At 35.9% G+C, this 21946-nt stretch overlaps 1 long non-coding RNA gene across 1 annotated transcript in view; it reads left to right on the top strand.

The window, feature by feature from the left end:
- Window positions 1–15068, top strand: part of LOC144228928 (uncharacterized) — a 16211-nt gene extending 1143 nt beyond the window's left edge. The window contains exon 2 of the long non-coding RNA XR_013334308.1: window positions 14899–15068. This is a non-coding gene — a long non-coding RNA (uncharacterized LOC144228928). The remainder of the gene's footprint in view (window positions 1–14898) is intronic.
- Window positions 15069–21946: the final 6878 nt, after the last annotated feature.

A 21946-nucleotide genomic window follows, 5' to 3' on the forward strand; every position in this document is an offset into this window, starting at 1 on the left:
TTCCCCCCTCCACCCATGAGAAGATGGATCCCCAACGGGTTGGCTCCTGCTATGAGGACTTTTCTGTGAGCCAGGGGCAGTGCCAGGATCTGAAGTCAGAGCTGAACACAATGCTCAGGAGGGGGCTGGATTTTGGTACTTAGCCCAGTCTCACCCAAACAAGTAGGGTTTTAGCATTATGAAATACAGACCAAATGGAAATTGAAAATGAGAACTGAACATGCATTTTTAAACACCAATTACAAACTAACAGGTATGAGTAATACTAATATTTATCAAATTCAAACTGCATGCGATTTACTATTCTATAGGCTTTACATTTATTTCTCCTGAAATCTTTATAAAGTAGATATTATTATCATCCCCTTTTACAGATAAGGAGACTGAGGCATACAGAGATTAGCTTTTGCAAGGCTGCAAATGTAGTCAGTGGTGAAGCTAATATTCAGACCCAAATGTTTTGGCTCCAGACCTGGTCTCATTCACTGTGTTGTACTCTCCTCATGCACTTAACTATGTGTCCTACCAGCAATGAGTACATGGCATCCCCAAAGGTTAGGTCTGCATTTCATAGTAGGGGTAATTGGGCCGGGGGTGGGGGGGAGGAAAGGAAGACAAATGGAGTAGGAGTTTGGTTATAAAAGTGTTTCCCCCTCAAGAACCCAGGAGAGTCATTGAGGTGTGTGCCAACAATCTAGTGATTCTCAGCTCCTAATTCATCTTTGTTCTGAGGTGTGGTATTTGGGGCTGGAACATGTAAACATTGCTTTGTTCTCAGTTGGCCCAATGCCAGGACTTGTCAGCAAAAGGTACTGGAGGGACGCTGCATAAAAAGGGGTGGGGGCTCATCTTTCTTCTTGCTCTTAGGATGTGGTCAGTGGGTGGCTTTCTGGCCAGTGGTGTGCAAGAGATCAGTGTTTCACACCGTTAGCTAAGTTGGCTGATTCCCCAGTGTGTGGCTTCCCAATAAGCTGTGCTGGCTTCCCAGCAGGTGGGTTCCTAATAAGTTTCACTGGCACCGCAGCTGGTGATTTCCTCACCAGCCCAGTCTGTGACACCTAGTGAATTGCATTGCCATAGGTTGGGCCACAGCCACATTATCTCCAATAAGGTCTGTGTCCCTGGCTTGGTAGCATAGAGGACAAGGATGGAAGAATGGTTCCTCTAAGTTATTACCTAAGTTATTGCCTACTTTCCCACAGCCCCAGAAGTACTGGCTGCTCCCTAAACCACTCCTCCTGTATTCACCAGTAATCTCCTCAGTTAGCAGTCACTCTCCTTTTACTAGTTAATACTTCTTCATATTAGCTTTTCCCTTTCAGTGATGGTGTTATTTCTGTCTCCTGCCTGGATCTTGACTGCTACAGGTGTAAAGGGATCATGTAGAACCCCGAGGAGAGCACCATCTAGGGACTCAGAAATTGGGATCCTGCCTTTAGCGGTATAACCTTGATTAAATCACAAAGCCTCTCAGAACCTGCTCCCTCATCTGTAAAAAGGTGGTAATATATGTGACAAGGTTGTGTGAGCATCATGTAAAATTTAAATGCACTGAAATCTGGTAGTAAAAAAGAAAATGGGGATATTTTCTTTAAGAAATACATGTATTCTGAGGACTTATTAGGTTGTTTCCTAGGAGTGAAAAAAACAGCATTTTCTGTCAGATATATTATCATCAAATAAATATAGTATTTGTTGGTCCGTTGACTTCACTAACTTTTCAGAGATGAAAGCAAATAGTTGTGAGTCCTAGGTTGTTCCGGTTTACAGCACTATGAAAAATGACTGAAATAACAATCATTTTGAAATGCTAGATTAAGACTAATTTGATTATCTTCTATTCTGGAATTCTTCACAGTTGCCTTATTTCTTCTTGTCTGCTTTACCCTTTCCGAGTTTGATGCCTGTGTCAAAGAATTTTTTCATTTCTGACACTCTGCGTGTAGAACATGACACTAGATATTGCATGCTATTAAAAAATAGTTTGGAAATCTTAAAGGCTGAAGAAAGATAAGCATTCCTATCACCTTGCACATTCTCTGGCACAATGTAAATTCTCAGGAGAATTCTACCTAATAACAGATATATCCTGAGTGATAGCATATAAAATTTCAATATATGACTGCCACCTTAATATGAATTTTTGTCTTTAGTAATTTAATGATAATCTCTTTATGCCCATACTAATGTCTTAAGGGGATGGAATGCAGAAGAACACATACTGATGAAGAAAAAACAGAAAACGTGCTTAGCGGTGAGACTGAGGTTGAGAAAAGAAGCTAGATTCTTCAAGAGCTTGGGACAGGGTCTGAGAGGTGATATTGGTGGTGATGATGGTAGTGGAGAGTAAACTTGACACACTCCATGGTTTGTCTGTGGCCATTCCCATTATTAAACCTCCTTTCACTTCTGCTTCAGTATTCACACACAAAAATACCAATCCATATTTATAAGGTAGATTTATTTAGCATAATACCAAGCTTTTCAGACTTTTCTATCAAAATATCTCTAACAAATTATATTCTTACCCACTCCCAGCCAAGAGTAATCTTATTTGAAATCCCCCACTTTTACCTAAAAATTCATAGAAATTTTTGCTCTATAATAGATTTATATTTATATGGATATAAAATGATTTTCCCCCAAAATTTTGCCTGAAAGATGTTCCAGAAGGATTTGCTATGTTTATCTGTTGGTTTCATAGCCCAGCCTGGTGACTCCATGGGTATCTATAGCTTCGGGACTAGATTTGCAAGCCCAAGTCCTAGAAAGAGAATTTGGGCTACAAAGATAGATGTGTCTGCAAACTTTGAAACCTTGGCTCTTCAGCCTTACCCAACACTGTGCAAAATATGAGAAGAGAAAAACACTGAACTCTGGTTTATAAAATCTTTTACTAGGCAGAGAAGAGAAGAAAGATCAGTGGAAAAAAAAAAAGATTGTAGTCTAAGGAGAGGATTGAATGTTGAGAAATCAAGGTTCTTGAAGTTAGTGAGAGGAAGGTTTAGGGCTTAGATGCCTTCAAACACTTGCACAGAACTGCATATTCCATTGGCATTTTATCTAATTACGTTATAGTACTAATTCTCCTTACGTGAAAAGTTCAAATATTTTGATAATGGTAACTTTTAGATTTATGTCAATTAAATTTGCATGGGAGAGCCAGAACTGTCTCTTTTTATTCTAGAATTAATGGTCATTGATTGTGCTTCTGCATTTCATAGTACCGTCCTATTATTTTTCAGTGTCGTTATATGATTGGGATAGAATTTATGGTAATGTCTCCACAATGCAGGAACTTCCTTTCAAACAATGTCAGTTACCTAGTGCAAAAGTGTCAATTTGTCCATTGTGCAAAAAGATGTGGGAACTGGCAAATTTTGACTACGTAAGTCTATGACGATGTTAGATCATTGTAGTTGCTAGAAAGTTTTGAATGATGTGAGTTTTGTCCTTATAAAGCACCTTTTTGTGTGAAGTTCCTGGACCATTTATAGGATATACAAATTGGGAACAGAGAACTGCAAAAACATTTAAATAATTGTTTCACCTTAACTACACAGTTCACAAATGGAGAAATTTGACCAGTTCAATAAATGAAAACATGATAATATTTTTATTGTTGTTCCGTAACTTTACAAAGTAATTACAATATTTTTGGTAAAATATAATGGGTACTTAAGTAAAAACTCTTGATACTTTAGCTACCTATTCAACATATGCACAAAACACAGTAGGCTAATGCTGTATTTGGACCTGGAAATGTATACCTTTTCATATAGTGCTATACAGGGATACTTCTTAAATGTCAGTATCTGAATTTATCTTTCTGTTTTGCTTTTTACTTATTCTGTGCCTGTCAGTCTTTTATCATCAGTTCACATTCTACTAAACTCAAAAAGATATTTTCATACCTTTTTATACTTTTAGGCCCTCCTTACTAGATTTTTTAAAACACTTCAGAAATTCAGGTACCTCAATTTCATGCCATCAAGTAGCTATATCTGTCTCCCACTTTTTCTTATTAAAGTGAGTAGTTCAATTTCTGTCACTTTCTGCTTCGTGTCTATAAGTCTTTTAAAACCATTTTACCATTTTTTCATGCTTTCATCCTTACAGTAAACTTTATCTATAAAACACTCTTTTCTGCTTTTTTCATATTATTATTCCTTTTCTTTTCCAAATACACATCTCAATTTATCCTTTTTCCCCTCTATAGATCACCTTAGGATATGTATTCAGTTTCCCATCAATTCACATCATAAATTTTAAAATAAACTTAAAACATCCTACATGGATTTTTAATATTTCTACTGCCCATATTTTAATCTTGCCTGTTGTTTTTTTTTAATCATTTCTGCTGTTAATTTAAAATGACAACAGCTTCCATTACAAGGAAGAAGCACAAAGGGACGGTATCATAAACTCAGTTTTGTCAGTAGCGGACAATCTTTAGGTATAAAAGTTATGGAAAGAAAGTAAACATACTCTCGTTTTAAATGGTTAGGGACAGATGTATTTTCTCGTCTTTGGAAAAGCATATTTCCAAAAATTCAAGGGAGACTTCATCGTGCTTCCTGAGGCATTTTACTGAGAAGCAAAAATGCTGATGAATAATTGTAGGCAGTGAGAATGTATTTCTAATCATACTCCAAGAATTTTGAAGCCTCTCCAAATACTGTTTTGTGTTGGTGTGGTTTGCTTTTAACCATTGTGAGTGTCATGAGTATTTTTCAGAATATGATGAATACTAGTCATCTTATTCTGTCCTACTGCCCTACTACAGAAGCACAGAAAGATATATCTTCCAAATACTATATATCATTTCATGTAATTTATAGGTCCACTGAAACCCAATCAGTTGACTTGGGTATGAAATTCTTTGAAAGTCCAATCTAAATAAACCTCTTTTACTTATATATAATCAGCTGAGAGTTATCATGTCTACTGAACTCCTATGAAATGCAACGTGATCCTTTTCATCACATTTCTTACTGACTTTTATTACGAAATTAGACTTATCTCAACCTCACTTCTAGGATATAGTTTTTTTAATAACATGGCTCATGTTTGTGTTCTTCACAGAAGTTGAATGAATAAAATGAAATACAGTACCAGGGGAAAAAAGAAACACGTAACTGCAGTGAATATTTACCTATTTTATTTAATATGAAAATGTATCTATTAAGCAAAGATTCAACTCATGCTAGTAAAGTATACCCAACATTTAAAAATGTATTTCAAAAGATCAAGAACAGCAAGAACTTTTGAAAGCTAGTAAGGTTTTGAGACAGTTGTCTGTCATTTTATCTATTGAGAATATTTTTAAAAGTAAAAAGAGTTTAAATTTTTTAAGAGAAAACTGTAGATTAAGATGGGTCACAGGGCACCTGGGTGGCTCATTTAAGTGTCCAACTTCAGCTCAGGCTGTGATCTCACGATTAGTGGGATTCAAGCCCCTCATCAGGCTCTGTGCTGACAGCTCAGAGCCTGGAGCCTGCTTCCGATTCTGTGTCTCCCTCTCTCTCTGCCCCTCCCCTCTCATGCTCTATCTCGGTCTCTCAAAAATAAATAAACATTAAAAAAAAAAAAAGATGGGTCACAGAATAATTGGAAATCATTTAATTCCTTCAGATTAAAGATTTTAATCTTCCAAGTTAATCTCAACTAAATCTTAGAGCAGTAAAAGAATTAGGAAGTTTGGCAAGTCATTGTCTATAATCTGAAGGAAAGTGGACATTAGGGGACTCATTAGAAGATGAGTGAAAAACAAAACTGTAATGTGGTTCGCAAGGAGAGAATGATGCACTCCACAAACTATAGACCATAAAAATTAGGATATCAAAAGAAAGAAGTGATAACATGATACTAGCATAGCTTCATAAAGAACAAGTCATATGTGGGGTGCCTTGTAGCTCAGTTGGTTAAGCATTGCACTCTTGATTTCAGCTCAGGTCATGATCTCACAGTTGTTGAGTTTGAGCCCTGCCTTGGGCTCCTACTGACAGAACAGAGCCTGCTTAGGATTCTCTTTCTTCCTTTCTCTGCCCCTCCCCTGCTCATGCTCTCTTTCTCTCTCTCTCATTCTCTCTCTCTCTCTCTCTCAAAATAAATAAATACAACTTAAAAAACTTTTTTAAAGAACAAGTCAAATGCACGTTTTTACTTATAAAGCATGACTTGTTTGTTGTGGATCCATGTTCGCTAAATCATTAAGTATTAACACCTCACTACTTTTGTAATACCAGCAATATTATAATACCAGCAATATCCAGGACCAGGTCTCCATCATCTGTTTAATATCTTAAAGTAACAGGGTGTCTGGGTGGCTCAGTCAGTTGACTGACTCAATGTCAGCTCAGGTCATGATTCCAGGGTCATGGGATTAAGACCCGTATTAGACACACTAAACATGGATCCTCCTTGAGGTTCTCTCTCTCTGAAGATAAATATTTAATATCTTCAAGTAATTTCAGTTTGCAAATACTCTTTTTAGCACATTCCCCACATCTGATTTTACCAAGACTGCACATAATAGGCCTATTACTTTCGTCTTATAAACACCCTTAATATCTCATGTGTTCTTTTGACCCAACTGCTGCTCTTATTGCTTCATGTTAATTTGGTGGGATCACTTTTGATCCTCTTTCAAAACAACATCTAAGCCTTTTCATGAGTAATTCACTGACCCTAAATCTATCAGATATTTTAAGACCACCATCACAATTTTAGTATTATAAATGCAATTAATATACGTTTATTGCAAAGTATACCTTTTGTAACTAAAACTGTATAATGAAAAATATTATACATTTCAAAATTTTACATAAATATTTAATAAATTTCAGATCATGTTAGAGACAATTATGAATATTTTACCTACAGTTAATATTGGCTGTGATATTGGTCAATTAGTAGTTTTATACGGTCTGGATTTAAGTGACTTTCATCTGGTTTTGAGTCTTAATGAAAGAATTTGCATATTCTAGTCTTTTATAGTATGATGACTGCCATTTTAATAAAATTTCAAAATTTTGAGGACATTTTCATTACAATATAATTATGCTTCCTGATTTAGGCCATATTTAAATATTTATTTCTGTTGTCAACAGTATCTTGATAGAACTAGAAATAAGGAAGTAATTCCTCCACTTAGTAACATAGGTTTTGATTTTTTTCTAAATTAAAATTGAAAAGGTAAAAGGTCCTATACACTTGGTAATTTGATTGTGTGACTGCAGAAGTTCAGAGACTCCTTATTCAGATGTCTTGCATAACACAAGAAGAATAAACATTGCATTTTCCTCTTGAAGGCCCCAAAATATTTTAAAGGATGTCAGTTTATATATAAACATACCCTGAAGCTCCCACTTCAGCAGGAAGCTAAATAAAAGAAGTTTAAGTTTTCCCAATACTAATGGAGATTTACTTCCTAGCCCTTTTCCCTGGAGACAAATGTAAGTCTCTCCTCAAGGATAGGAAGATTTGCATATGATTTTAAGGGCTAGAAACACCTTTTCTGCTCTCTCCAAAATACTTCAGTATGTTTTGTCATATTGCTTGATGATTTTGCATTAGAGATTTATCCTTGAGATAATAAAACACAAATATCTCTGAAAGGGTTTCTTCTGCTTTACTTATACTCCTATGGCTACTAGGGAACAAAATGTGTTTATATGTTACAGGATAAAAGGAAGATGCCAGCCAACAAATCCCTCGAGTCTGTACTACATTAAACGTTGCTTAGCAATTTCCACGATTTTCTCAGTGTAGTTTACAAAGACATTAAAAATCAAGGGCAGGTGGGTATGTTACATGAAGTGAAATTGGTATTTATTCTGTGTTTCTAATCTCTCTATATTGACTTAAAAAGAAAGGAAATGGCAGGTTAATCGGTGGTATGGTAGGGTGGCAATAATATAGTTGGATGGTATAGAGAGGTGCTTCCTAGGAGGTAATATTTAAGCCAGGACTTGAATGAGGTATAATCTCCAGTTGCGAAAAATTCTATGGGGAGGAATTTTCAGACAGAGGAAAAAGAAATATCTAGGACCTGAAGTAGTAAGGAACTTGACATGTCAGAGACCAGGTAATTTTCATTTGTATTATGCATTCTATTATACTTTCCCTTAGGTTAATCTATATAAGGTCTTTCACAAATTGGACCCTGCTTGAAATTTAATACTCCCCTGATCCCTTCTCACCATGCTTACTGCTAGTCAGTGCCTCTGTGATTTTATATAACCTGTTTCTTTTGATTAATAGCCTCATTCATTTGTTCTGGGATGGTAAACTGAATCCTCTCTTAAACTCTACCTCAAGCATTCCCTCTTTTAGGAAGCCATCTCTCCTCTCCTGCCTACCATCCATCGAGTCACTCAGTCTTTGTGCTACCATTGACTTGTGCACTTGAGACTCGGCTTTACATTTATTGATTTACCTATCTGCTTTTATCACTGGTGTTTCTTTAGGACAGGGATGTTATTGTAATTCATCCCTGACTACATACGATCCAAAATTACTAGTAGTACTATATAGTATATAATACTAGTTGTAGAATTAGACACTCAATAAATCATTATTAAGTAAATCAGTCGGTTATCTTTTATTGTTATGACTTAACTAATGTAAGTTTCATCTTCAGAACAGTTTCCATGACATACTTATTGTAGTTAACAGCTATAAACGAACTCTTCACTCTAGCTATATTCTGTAGCTGCTAGGATGTTTATGATTTCATTTCAAAACAGTAGAATGTTAAATGAAATATAATCATTCATATTTAATGGAAACTACACTTGTACACATATTGTAAAAATATTAATTTCTGACACAGTTTTCAACTTAGTTTTTTCTGTTCAGCATATTTAGGATAGATTTTCATCCTACTTTTAAATTTTTTTTTTAAATGTTTTTTATTTATTTCTAGGAGAGAGAGAGAGAGACAGCGTGAGCAGGGGAGGGTCAGAGAGAGAGGGAGTCACAGACTCTGAAACAGGCTCCAGGCTCTGAGCTGGCAGTCAGCACAGAGCCCGACGCGGGGCTCGAACCCACGAACCACGAGATCATGACCTAAGCGAAAGTCGGACGCTTAACCGACTAAGCCACCGAGGCGCCCCAGATTTTCATCCTACTTTTAAATATGTTGGCATGGAGAACTAGGTACTCTTTAATGAAAATCATGATTTAATAGTGATAGGGAAAAACCTGTTATAAGATAGCCCACAGGACTGATAGGGAAATTCCATTCCCAGACCAAAGACTCCCCTTCTGGGTTCTTCTTCCTACCATGCTTGCCAAATTACTACTAATGCGGAATGCAGAAGTAACAGACTATAAATTGTCCCCCATGGTTGTGATAAAGCTCAGACCTCTGGAGAGTGATCTTCTCTGAGCCTGCCAGTGTAAAATCTGCCTTCCAAGATCTCCAAGTGCTGCTTGGTTCTTCCACCAGGTGATCCAGACCAGGTTCCATAACAATAGTATGTTTTATGTGGCTTGTTGGTTTCTCTTTTTAATTTAGAGTAGTAGAGTTGTCTTTGAGATCTTCATTTGCCAGAACTCCGTGTTCGTTCTTAACTTGAAATCTGAGGGCTTTTCTATTCCCAAGTGACTGGCAGAGGTAGAATAGCTGGATGAAAACCTGCGAGGAAAAGTTACAGGAGATGTGGCATGGTCAGTGGGAGGAAGATATGGTAGCACCAGAAATTAAGAGATGACAGAGATATAGCATTAAAGTAACCATGCAGAATTGGAATACATACTTGGAGCTTCCCCCACTCCAGGAAGTTTCCAGTATACTGGCACTTGGTCAGTGTCTGAAGAGATAATTATCTACATGATTGGCATATGTTCGAGGCTTTATCCACAGTTAGGAAGTGGTTTCCACCCTACAGATTCCCCTTGAATTCACTGGAGGTACAATTGTATGATACAAATTTACTGAATGAACTAAGCTAATAAATAAATGTATAAGCCTGTAATATCAGTTCCTTTACTTGTCTTTAAAATTTATATTAATATGTACTCCTAGATTCTTATTTTATCTAATAGGATAGAATCTACTACTAATAGTTTTTGTTTTGAAGCTCAGATCATTTGCTTTGCCCTGTGGGGCTCCTTCAAGATGGTTTGCTTATCCTTTGGACATGTACCTTTGATTACTTGAATACTTTTTTGCTTCCTTATATAACAAAATGTTCCAGTTTTATATTAGTTTTTCTCTTCCCCAACTCTGGAATCTGTCTCCACATCCCCACCAAGAAACCTTGTTCCTTTTAGTAAGAATCATATTTAGAAACCAAGATAGGATATTTTGACTTATTTATTGCTATTAGTGGGCCATTATTTCTAAGTCCTTTCAGTGGACAGAGCTAGGAAATATATAGAGAAAGATTTCAATTGGATTTATATGTAATATATTAACTACCCTTATATGTTTTAAAATGATTTCATACTGATACTTCCAATTAATATCACAAATCCCTTTACTTTTCATAAGAAGAGATAAATCACTGGCCTATTTATAAGTAAAATACTAACATTTTTGAAGAGACCTGAAAAATAATATTGATCTCAAAGCCCACTCAAATAAGTTTCATTAATATTTAAACATAGCATATATTAGAATCTTAGATATTGGAGGAAGACATTATCTAGGACTGTGATTGAGATGTTATACAGTAGACTCTTGCAGTTTGGTTCTGGATCTGCGTTGGAATAGAAAACTAAAGGGGGCAAAAGATTGTCCTAATCCTTCACAACATTGTTAACTACATGGAGAAAGCATATTAAGCATGCATCACACCCAGAATCTTGAAATGAATGCATATTTATGAGAGGAGTATAAACAAACAGGGAAGTGTTATAGTGACATACTGACATAGTGACACTACCTACGTGGGAAAAATACTAGTGTTTTCTCTTTGGGTAAATAAGTGGGTACAGATCTAATACTAGCCATTCCACTTAGCAGTAGCATGACTATTATTTGACTAGTAATACAAATAACTTGTCCAGAGATGAAGAGGAGATGTGAACATGTAAACAATGGACATTTGCATCATACAAGCCCTAGGACTATGTTATCCAGTTCTTACAGTTTTCTCTCAGGAAGTCTTGGAGAACTTTTCTCTAATGGTCTGTGTCTCCTCTGCTATGGTGAAAATTAGAGGTTCTCTACTTGGTTTACTAATTCCAAAGATTAATTCAGTCGAAGTCCATGCCTATTTCTGCTGGTTCCTTTGCTTTATCTAGGAAAATAAACTGTAAAAAATACAGTTTGACAGCTTCAAGTTTGTTTTATGTGTATAGTAAAACAAAGATCTTCATTTTCATACTGTATCATCTGTGCCTTTGCTACTCTCTTGTAATAATTTAATGACCTGAAAATGATGTAAATATATATATGTATATATTCATATGTTATTTTTAAATTCAGAAATCATATTTGTAAAAGTGAATACCGAAAGAAATGATTTTTTATATCATTAAAAAATTTTTTTGACCAGTGTTTGAAGGCAAAATTAATTAACACCGATTAGGGAGTTATTAAATGTGATATATATCCCATTTTACTTAATTATCAAAACAATATATTTGCTAGGGCTGTTATTATTCCCATTTGATAGAAGAAAAAGCTGAGATTACATACTTTATTGAATTTGGTCAACCTCGTGTAATTAATACATAATGGAGATGGGACTTAAAGCCACATATGTTTGACTCTAGACCCTATAGTTTCTTGAGTGCATCATATAAAACTTTGCACTGTTCCTGGCCAAAAACAGCTTTTGCTAAATTGATTCTTTACTTTTTGGTCCATAAAGGAAGGATGTTGGTCTATCTTAGCGATCTCCATGTTTTTAATAAGCAATAAATAAATAATATTCACTACACATAATAGCTTTTTTTCATGGACTGTATTCATTATTGCAAAACAACTATGACTCAGTGATGCTTTGAACTTAATATTATTCATTAAAATACATCTGTATATGCATATGAAAAATACCAGTTGTCACAACAGAATAGAGAGTTCTGTTTTGAAAGGTAACTTAGTTTGTAACTGATAATTGACCATAAATATATGACGATGGTGTAGACAACAAAGATGTGGGTAAAAGTTGGCCTGGAGTCATTTTTTTTCTTTGTTTCTTTTTTAATAGAGTTGTAGCCATTAAACATTTTTATTGAAGTATAATTAACCTACAGTGTTATTAGTGTCAGTACAATGTGTACAATATAATGATTCAACAATTCTGTATATTACTCAGTTCTAATCATGATAAATATACTCCTAATCCCCGTTATCTGTTTCACCCATGCCCTACCCACCTCCCTCTGGTAACCACCAGTTTGTTCTTCATATTTGAGAGTCTGATTTTTTGTCCATCTCTTTTCCTCTTTTCATTTATTTTGTTTCTTAAATTCCACATATGAGTGAAATCATATGCTATTTGTCTTTCTCTGTCTGAATTATGCTACTAAGCATTCTATCTTCTGGGTCCACCCATGTTGTTGCAAATGGTAAAATCTCATTTATTATTTTTTTGACTAAGTGATATTACATTGTATATGTACACCACATTTTCTTCATCCGTGGATGGACATTTGGGTTGCATCCATATCTTGGCTATTGTAAATAATGCTGCAGTAAACATAAGGGTGCCTGGAGTCATCTTAAGTGAACTTTATCCAAAAGGGCTGCCTAATAAGCAATAAGATCCCAACAGAGAGTCTATGAAGAGATGAACTCCTGAGAACCAAATCATAATGAAGTGCAGGTGAGAGATGCTTACCAATGAATGGAGAGAGAAGTAATGGTCTGAAGAACCCTGCAAAGAACTGAAATACCCTGAAATAACCTGCAAGGGAAAAAAACACAAGAGTCGTCTTTGACACCTGTCAAACCAGAGAACAATGTACAAAAGTACTAGTAGGCAGGATCTTTCCTATGCCCTGACCTCTCTTCCATCCACCATCTTGAACCCTGGCATGATCAGAAGCAGTACAAGTTAGTTGTGGAGAGAAAGAAACACAAGTTTGGAAAATAGACGAATATCTATCTAAGCCACACTGTATACTGCAGGCCTGCCTTCTGTTGCATGGAGGATTAGGTGAGTGCAGAAGGTTATTACTCTGACTGTACCTATCACTTTTAGAATTGAAATCATTTAAGTAACTGAATACCAGGGGGATTTTTATTATTTAAAAACAGCTATAAGACACCAACCAAGATTTTATCCAGAAGACAAAGAAGAATTACCCTATAGAGTACACTTTAACGGATATTATGAGAGAAAAAGTTACTTAAAGACTTAATTTGGCAATTCTTTTCATTCAAAATATCACCAAGGATTTATATATCCATGTATTATATATCAAAAATAGACACTTTACATGTGCGTATATAATAGGGAGGACATTGCCTTTTGCAGAGTTTCCTTGTTTAAATATTCATACTTGATTAGTCTCTCAATTGCATTTTTGTATATTCTTTGTTCCTAAATTCCTTAGCTATAAGCAAATAAGGGTCAAGTTTTTATATGCAAGATTCTGTGTTTTTCTTTATAATTAGAGAAAATCATATTTTATCTAAAATCCATGAGCACATGATATATGACACCCTATCATATTTGCATGTGAATGTTTATAAAGTACAAGTCATCTCAAATTATAGGATCAGAATTAGACTTGAAAAAATGTATTCAATAAGATGTGTAAGTGGAGATAGACTTAATTCTAATTGAATTCACAGAGGATTTGAAATTAGATGTAAATCTCTAATATCATATTACATTAAATATAAATTAGTATTTGATTTGCATTCAGAAAAATGTACTATGTTCACTTCTGAGTACCATTTAGACAGAACATTAGAACAATATCTCTATTTTCTCTTTTCCCCCTGCCATCTAAATATTATTAAAAAATCTGTCCCACCTGATAACCACTATTAAAGTCTGGGTTTTAGAAATCCAGAGAAACTAAGATTTACATTTTAGTGGGAGATAGAATACAGTAAGAAGTATTTTTCTAAGTGTGGAAAAAATGTTTCTTATGAGGTAACAATTTTAATACCTTAAAAACTAATCCAACAAATACTAAATTTTAGATATTACAGTTAGAAAAGATCTATAAAACACAAAAGAGTTTCTTTAATAAATGTTCCACACTTAGCTTATAGAAGTAATTTAGGACTTCGTGTTCTCTATTCAGTATGTAGACATTAAAGAAATGTTATTTGAAACTGATATTGGTAAATAACTTAGAAAAACTTTAGAATTTGGATTTAAGTCCTATGATTTAGAATTTGCATGTTATCCAAAGGAAATTAGTATTGGTTATTACTTGGACCCTAGAACCGCCATTTAATAAGGTGTATTAAAGGAAGAATATTCTAGTATAAAAAGCTATTAATTTATAGCTATAAATGACCTATAATGACCTCATTCTTTCTTGTATGATGAGGGTAATAAAGTTTGTAAAATGTGTATTTATACTATTTCATTAATAACCATGTCCATTCATGAAAAAATAAAACCCCAAAATATACCAAAAATGAAGTTATTAATATTTAGTATTACTCTGAAAATTGAGACTGACTAAAAATACCAGTTGTGATTATAAAGCATTCTGAATTCAGTGACTCCTTTGACAGTCCTAATTTCCTACCTAAGAGCTATTCTCCACTTCTCCCTTACTGACAGGACCCCGTTTTGTTCAGGTTGGCAATGTTCCCAGATAAAATACTCATCTTCTCAGACAGTGTTGCAGCCAAGAGTAGCAATGTAACAAGAATGTAGGCAATGAGATACAAGTATATTTCTGCTAGAGACTTCTAGGATTATTTCTGTTTTTCTAACACATTCTTTGTGTCCCTTTCTCTTTTCCCAGGCTACAGCACATCTGAAGAGGGAGAAGCCATCTTGCCTCTATGATTAGACAAGCATGAGGATAAAATCTTCCCTGTGAAGATAATGGAACAAAGTTGTAGAAGGGGCCTAGACTCCCTTCCTTTAGACCTCTTGTTATGTGAGGAGAATAAAATGTTATTACAAGGTTAAGCCACAGAGATGGGCTTCTGTTTCATACATGTAAACATATCACAGTTCATACAATGTCCATTTATTGGCAAAAGTATCCAATTTAAAGGGTTAATTTGAGGGACTAGCAGATACCTAACACAATGAAATCTCAGAAAAATTACAGTTATTTTTAATCCATCATGATTACAGTTATTTTTAATCCATCATGATTTTTCAGTACTGGTTATCTCTAACTCATTTTTTTTAAAGTTTATTTTGAGAGAGAGAGAGAATAGGCACATGCAAGTGGGGGAGGAGCAGAGAGATAGAATCCCAAGCAGTCTTTGTGCTCTATACACAAAGCCCGACATGGGGCTCAATCGCACAAGAACTGTAAGATCATGGCCTGAGCTGAAATCAAGAATTGGATGCTTAACAGACTGAGCCACCCAGCTGCCCCTCTTTAACTCATTATTTATACATTCAATATCCACTTCATTAAGGAATAGATCCTAATAAATTCCATTATAAACAATTTAATGGTGACATCTGGGTGGTTCAGTTGAATAAGCATTGGACTCTTAGTTTCAGCTCAGGTAATGATCTCATGGTTCTTCTAAGATTGGGTCTCTCTTTATGTCTCTTTCTCTCTCTCTCCAAGTAAGTAAACATTTTTTAGAAATGATTTATTGATTTATTTATCTTCAGTCATCACTGGAGTTTTGGAGTGTGTGCCTATTTTGACCGATTTACTTCAACTGTATTCCCACTTTCTTAAGAGTTTATATCATTAATGGATGCTGAATTTTTTCAAACACTTTTCCTATATCTATTGAGATACTCATGTGATTGTAACCCTCCATTTCATTGATGTGGTCTATCACACTGATTGATTTGTGGATGTTGACCATCTTGGCGTCCCTGAAATAAATCACACTCAATATGGCATATGATCCTTTTAATGTATTGTTTAATTCAGTTTGCTAATATTTCATTGAGAATTTTTGTGTCTGTATACATCAGTGATATTAGCCTATAATTTTTTGCCTGAGGTCTGTCCAATTCTGGTATCTGGGTAATGCTGGCTTCTGATATTAGTTTGGAAATGTTCCATCCTCTTTGATCTTTTTGGAAGGGTTTAAGAAAGATTGGTATTAATTCTCTTTATCTTTGGTAGAATTCACCAGTGAAGCCACCTCCGATAGATTTTTGTTTTGGGGAGGTTTTTTGTTTGTCTGTTTGTTTTTTGTTTTCTTTTGGGTTTTTTTTGTTTTTTGTTTTTTGTTTTTGTTTTTGTTTTGCTGTTGGGAGGTTTTTGACTACTGATTCAGTCTCCTTTAAAATTAGTCTGTTCAGACTTATTTCTTCATTATTCAGTCTTGGTAGGTTGTGTATTTCTATGAATTTATATGGGCATCTGACTGGTTCAGTGGGTTAAGCACCTGACTCATGATCTCAGCTCAGGTCTATGAATTTATCCATATCTTATATGTTGTTCAGTTTGTTGGCTTTTAATTATTCATAGTACTCTCTTTGATCCTTTATATTTCTGTGGTATTGTAACACCTCATTTCTGCTTTTAGTTACTTGAGTACTCTTTTTTTTTCTTGATGAGTCTAGCTAAAGTTATGTCTATATTGTTTATTTATGGAAAGAACACCTTTTAGTTTCATTGGTCTTTTCTATCACTTGCTTAGTGTCTATTTCATTTAGTTCTGCTTTGATCTTTTTTATTTCCTTCCTTCTAACTCTGACCTTTGTTCTCTTTCTAGTTCCTTTAGATATGAAGTGTGAAATTTTTATTTCTTTTATTTAAATTTATTTATTTTGAGAGAGAGAGAGAGCATATGTGTGCATGTGTGAGTGGGAGAGAGGCACAGAGAGAGAAAGAATCACAAGCAGGCTCTACTCTCAGAGTGGAGAGCCAACACGGGGCTTGTTCTCATGACAACTAAGAGATCATGATCTGAGCTGAAACCAAGAGTTGGAACTTAACCAACTGAGCCATCCAGAGGCCCTTTCTTGTTTCTTCATGTAAGTATTTATTGCTATGAACTTCCTTCTATTTACTTTATCTGATAGTAAAATATCTTATCAAAGAAACATTTATTGATAGAGCCAAGCCATGTCTTTTATCTTACTCTGAGACTTCTCTGTCACTTAACCATATTGAGTATTGAGAACAATTATAAAGGCTTCTGCATCCAATTCATGAAGTAGAGAGGAGTTGTCCATGTGAACAAGCAATATTGGACACCAACTAGGTATTCTTCAACTCAATTCTGATACTGTTTACCCAGAGATAGCATCAGATTCCACAGTTTAAAGGTTTGGTTTCACACAATTGCTGAGCCTTCCTTCATATGCTAGTCACACGTCCTTATGTCACCTTTGCTTTTGACCAGCCAGCTATAAATAAGGTTCCAATGACTCCCTCCTCAGGTTCAAATGATTTGAGACAGGAGCTTACAGGACTCAGGAAAATAATGTATTTACTGGATTACTAGTTTATTATAAAAGGGTATAACTTAGGAATAGCAAAATGATAAGGATGTATGGGGAAAAGTATGGGGAAAGGACTTAGAGCTTCCATGTCCTCTGATGTACCACTCTACCCACACCTCTGCATAATCATGTACCCAAAGGCACTCTGAACCTTGTCCTTTTGGGATTTTATGAAGGCTTCATTATATAGGCTTCACTGATTAAATCATTAAACATTGACAATTTTTTCACCTTCCAGTTCTCTCCTTCCCCTCCTTAGAAGTCAGTCAGGGTGGGGATGAGGGTAGGACTGAACTTTTGCACCCTTTATTCATCTTGGTTCCCCTGGCAACAAGCCCCCCCCCCTTCCCAGTTGCTTTCCAAAAGTTACCTCATAATTCCAGTTGTGGAAAGGAGCTTTTTATGAATAACAATACATCCATTTCATCTCTATGGCTCTGAATCCAATTCAGGAACTGAGGACAAGAGACAATATAACAAAAGATGTTCCTATTGCTCTTATTGTTCAGGAAGTTCCATGGGTTTTGATAGCTATGAGAAAGGAGCCACAGATGAAGACCAAATATATATTTCTTATAACTCACAATATCAAAAATTAATATTCAGAGATCTTTAAGCTGAGGGGAGTAATCTAACCATTTCACTGATTAGTATATTAAACATTGAAATTACATTTCGTTGGTCAAAATCATTTTTTAAAGAATTTTTTGTATGTTTATTTTTGAGAGAGAGAACATACATGTATTTGTTCGTGTGAGTAGGAGTGGGACAGAATCCCAAGCAGACTCTTCACTATCCACATGGAGCCCAACACAGAGCTGGATGTCACAAGAATCTTGATATCATGACCTGAGGCAAAATCAAGAGTCAGATACTTTACCAACTGAGCCACCCATGCACCCCCAAATCATTAATGATACAGAACCTATTTCACTAAGAATAAAAATAGCTTAAATTTTAAATACCACTTTATCCCAGAAATAATTTTTTTTTCAATTTTCCATTAAGGTGGCAGAAGATAAAAAGTTACTAAGGCAAAACACCATGAAAAAGATAAAAACAACTCTTTCTCAGGGTCTGGGAAAGGTTTCTAGAAACTGGATGGACCCAGCCTAGACTGAGAAACCTGAGGGCATCTTATACTTTTCCCTTCAGGTGTGAATAGTACCTAAGAGCAGGATGGCAAGGTTGAAATTCACACCCACTACGCATCCCTAGTACACAGAGGCAGGGATTTTGCCAACTACAATGAAGATTTCAGTTGTCACTTGCTCCCAAGCATTTTCTGATACACAAGTGTTTATAAATTACAGCACTGTTGTAGAAACTCTCAAAAGTTTACTCTAACACAGAATTCAAGGGATCAAGAATTAAAACTAAAATTGAGAAGTAAAAAAATGGAAAATTTTACATAAATGTTCCTATAGTGAGCCTTGATATGAATAAATCCAATAAGTTTATGTACACATGTTAACATAACTTGACACAAGTGAGTGTCACTTGAAAAAGAAGATATGTAATTCTAAAAAAAATGTAATCTATACCTCTTACCTATAATCTATACCAATATTAAATTAACAGAGATCTGTAAGTGTAGGGATGTGTTTAAAAAAGCACAGTAGACTTCTTTTTTTATATAGGAGGGAGGTTAAATTTGTTAAATTTAAAGGTAAAAAATTATATAATGATTTTTTGTTCTTTTTTAAAAAATGTTTATTCATTTTTGAGAGACAGAGTACAAGCAAGGGAGGGGCAGAGAGAGAAGGAGACACAGAATCTGAAGCAGGCTCAGGCTCTGTGCTGACAGCTCAGAGCCTGATGTGGGACTCAAACCCACAAACTGTAAGATCATGACCTTAGCTGAAATCAGATGCTCAACTGACTGAGCCACCCAGGTGTCCCTTATAATCAAGACCTTTCTTAGAGAATATAAAGTAGACATCAATGGAAGATGGAAGAGTAGGAGGATCCTCCGCTAATCTCATCCCATGGACACAATTAGATAATACATATCAATGTACATAACACGGAAAATGACCCAAGGGTCCTTGGTTGGCAGAACAGACTCTCCACCACTAAATACAGTGAGAGACCACATCAAAGAGGATAGGAAGGGGAGAACTCACTTGGGAGATAAATAGACCTGCAGAACTGCCCACAGAAGGGAGGGATGTGTTATGTACCAACAGGGGAGAGGACCAGACCCCCACAACAGGCACCTCAAGCAAGGGAGGCCAAAACTGGGAGGATAAATCCTCATAACATTTGGCTTTGAAAACCAGAGAAGCCTAACAATCAGTGAGGATTAAATCTAGAACTTTAAAAATCAGTGGGCTCAGCTCTAGGAGAATTTGAAGGTTGGAGTCCCTTCCTTTAAAGAGACTAACACAAAAAAACAGCCTCACTGATATAACAGCATAGAAATAACAAGTTTGAAAAATCACCTGGGGCATATGGGAAGAGATTCATTTACTTGTCTTAAAACACGTGCTGGGGGGGCAAGAATCTTTTGGAAATCTTCTCCAAGAACAAAAGAACTGGGGGAGAAATTCCTTTCCCCACTCCCCAGCCTAGCTACATAGATACCTGCAGGAACCAGAGCATTACCAACTTTCCATTTAGCTTGTTAATGGTATGCCACAGCCCTGCAATCTTCTGTGGATTCATCCCCTCCAACCTGGCAGGTTTCAGCAGGAGTTTTCCCAAGTGGCTGCAGGTCAGCTCCCACAACAAACCAGCATGGACCTTGCTGGAACCATGTGTCTGCTCCCTGTTCTCAAGCAAACTTGCCACCTCCCAATATCACCTTGGTAGGAGTTTAACCAAAGTGGTGTCATAAGCCTGGCAGTGTACAAGCAGCCCTGACAGGAGCCAACCCCACTCCAAAGTGACTCTTGCCCTTGGGAAGATAACCACACATACCAGTCGAACTGTAGCCCCAGCAATGGGCTAGGGACAGACATCTTGTCTGACTGCAGTCCCCAGGCACCAACAATAGCTTCTTAGGCAATAATACAGGGGAAAGACCCTGCAGTTCAATGGTTTTGCCTTTCTGGCCAATGCCTGGTCTGACTCAACTCAAGCCCAAAGCAGCTCCAGATTGGACGACTAACAACACAGAGATCAAGCGTTGCCTACAACAGGCAAAGAAAGAGATTGCAGATGACTGGACTAAAGTCAAAAGCAGCTCAGCCACAATAGTGGGATATATGCAACACAATAGGAGACACCCCTGAAGAACCAGATTCTGTTGAAAAGCAGATATTGCACTAGAGGACACTACAGACCGCTTCATAAGGCCACCACTTTCAAGAGCAGTAGCTATAGCTGACTTTCATAACACATAGATACAGACACAGAGAGTTAGACAAAATAAGGAGACAAAGTAATATGTCCCAAATGAAAGAAGAGAACAATATCACAACAAGAGAGCCTAATGAAACAGACATAAGTAATATGGCTGTTAAAGAATTTAAATAGTCATAAAAAATACTTATGGGACTTGAGAAAAGAGTGGAGGACCTCAGTAAGACCCTCAACCAAGAGATAGAAAATATTTTAAAAAATCAGAAATTTTAAAAAACCCTGTATAACTGAAATTAAAAATACACTAGATGGAATTAATAGTAGACTAGAAGAAGCAGAAAAATGGATCAGCCTCCTGAAGGACAGAGTAATGGGAACTAATCAAGGTGACTAGAGAGAGAAAAATAATAAAAAATGAAAATAGACTTAGGGAACTCAGTGACACCATTAAACATAATAGCATTCACATTATAGAGATCCCAGAAGGAAAAGAAAGGGAAAGGAGGGCAGAAAATTTGAAGAAATAATAGCTGAAAATTTCCAAATTATGGGGAATGAAACAGAAATCCAGATCCAGGAGGCACAAAAGCCTCCAACCCAAAAAGCTCCACAACAAGATAAATAGTAATTAAAATGGCAAAAAGTAGCGATAAGGAGATAATTTTAAAACAGTGAGACAAAACAAAAACAGTTACATACAAGGGAAACCCCATAAGGCTATCAGCCAATTTTTCAGCAGAAACTTTTCAGGCCAAAAGGAAGAGGCATGATATATTCAAACTGCTAAAAGGAAGAAACATACAACCAAGAATACTTTATCCATCAAGGCCACCATTCACAATATAATGAAGAATAAAGAGCTTTCACTAACAAAAATTTAAGGGATTCATGACCAATGCCCACAAAACCAGCACTACAAGAAATATTAAAAGCGACTCATGAGTGGAAAGGAAAGATATTAAGAAAGAGTAAGAAAAGTGGGAAGCATAAAGCAGTAAAGTTAAATATATCTGTAAAAATCAGTCAAGGGATTCACATAATAAAAGGATGTAAAGTATGAAGCTATACAATGAAAACATGGAAGGGAGGAGGGGTAAAGAATGGGT

The sequence above is a fragment of the Crocuta crocuta genome, unplaced genomic scaffold (genome assembly GCF_008692635.1).
Source record: "Crocuta crocuta isolate KB4526 unplaced genomic scaffold, BGI_CrCroc_1.0 scaffold432, whole genome shotgun sequence".
NCBI classification, from domain to species: Eukaryota; Metazoa; Chordata; class Mammalia; order Carnivora; family Hyaenidae; genus Crocuta; species Crocuta crocuta.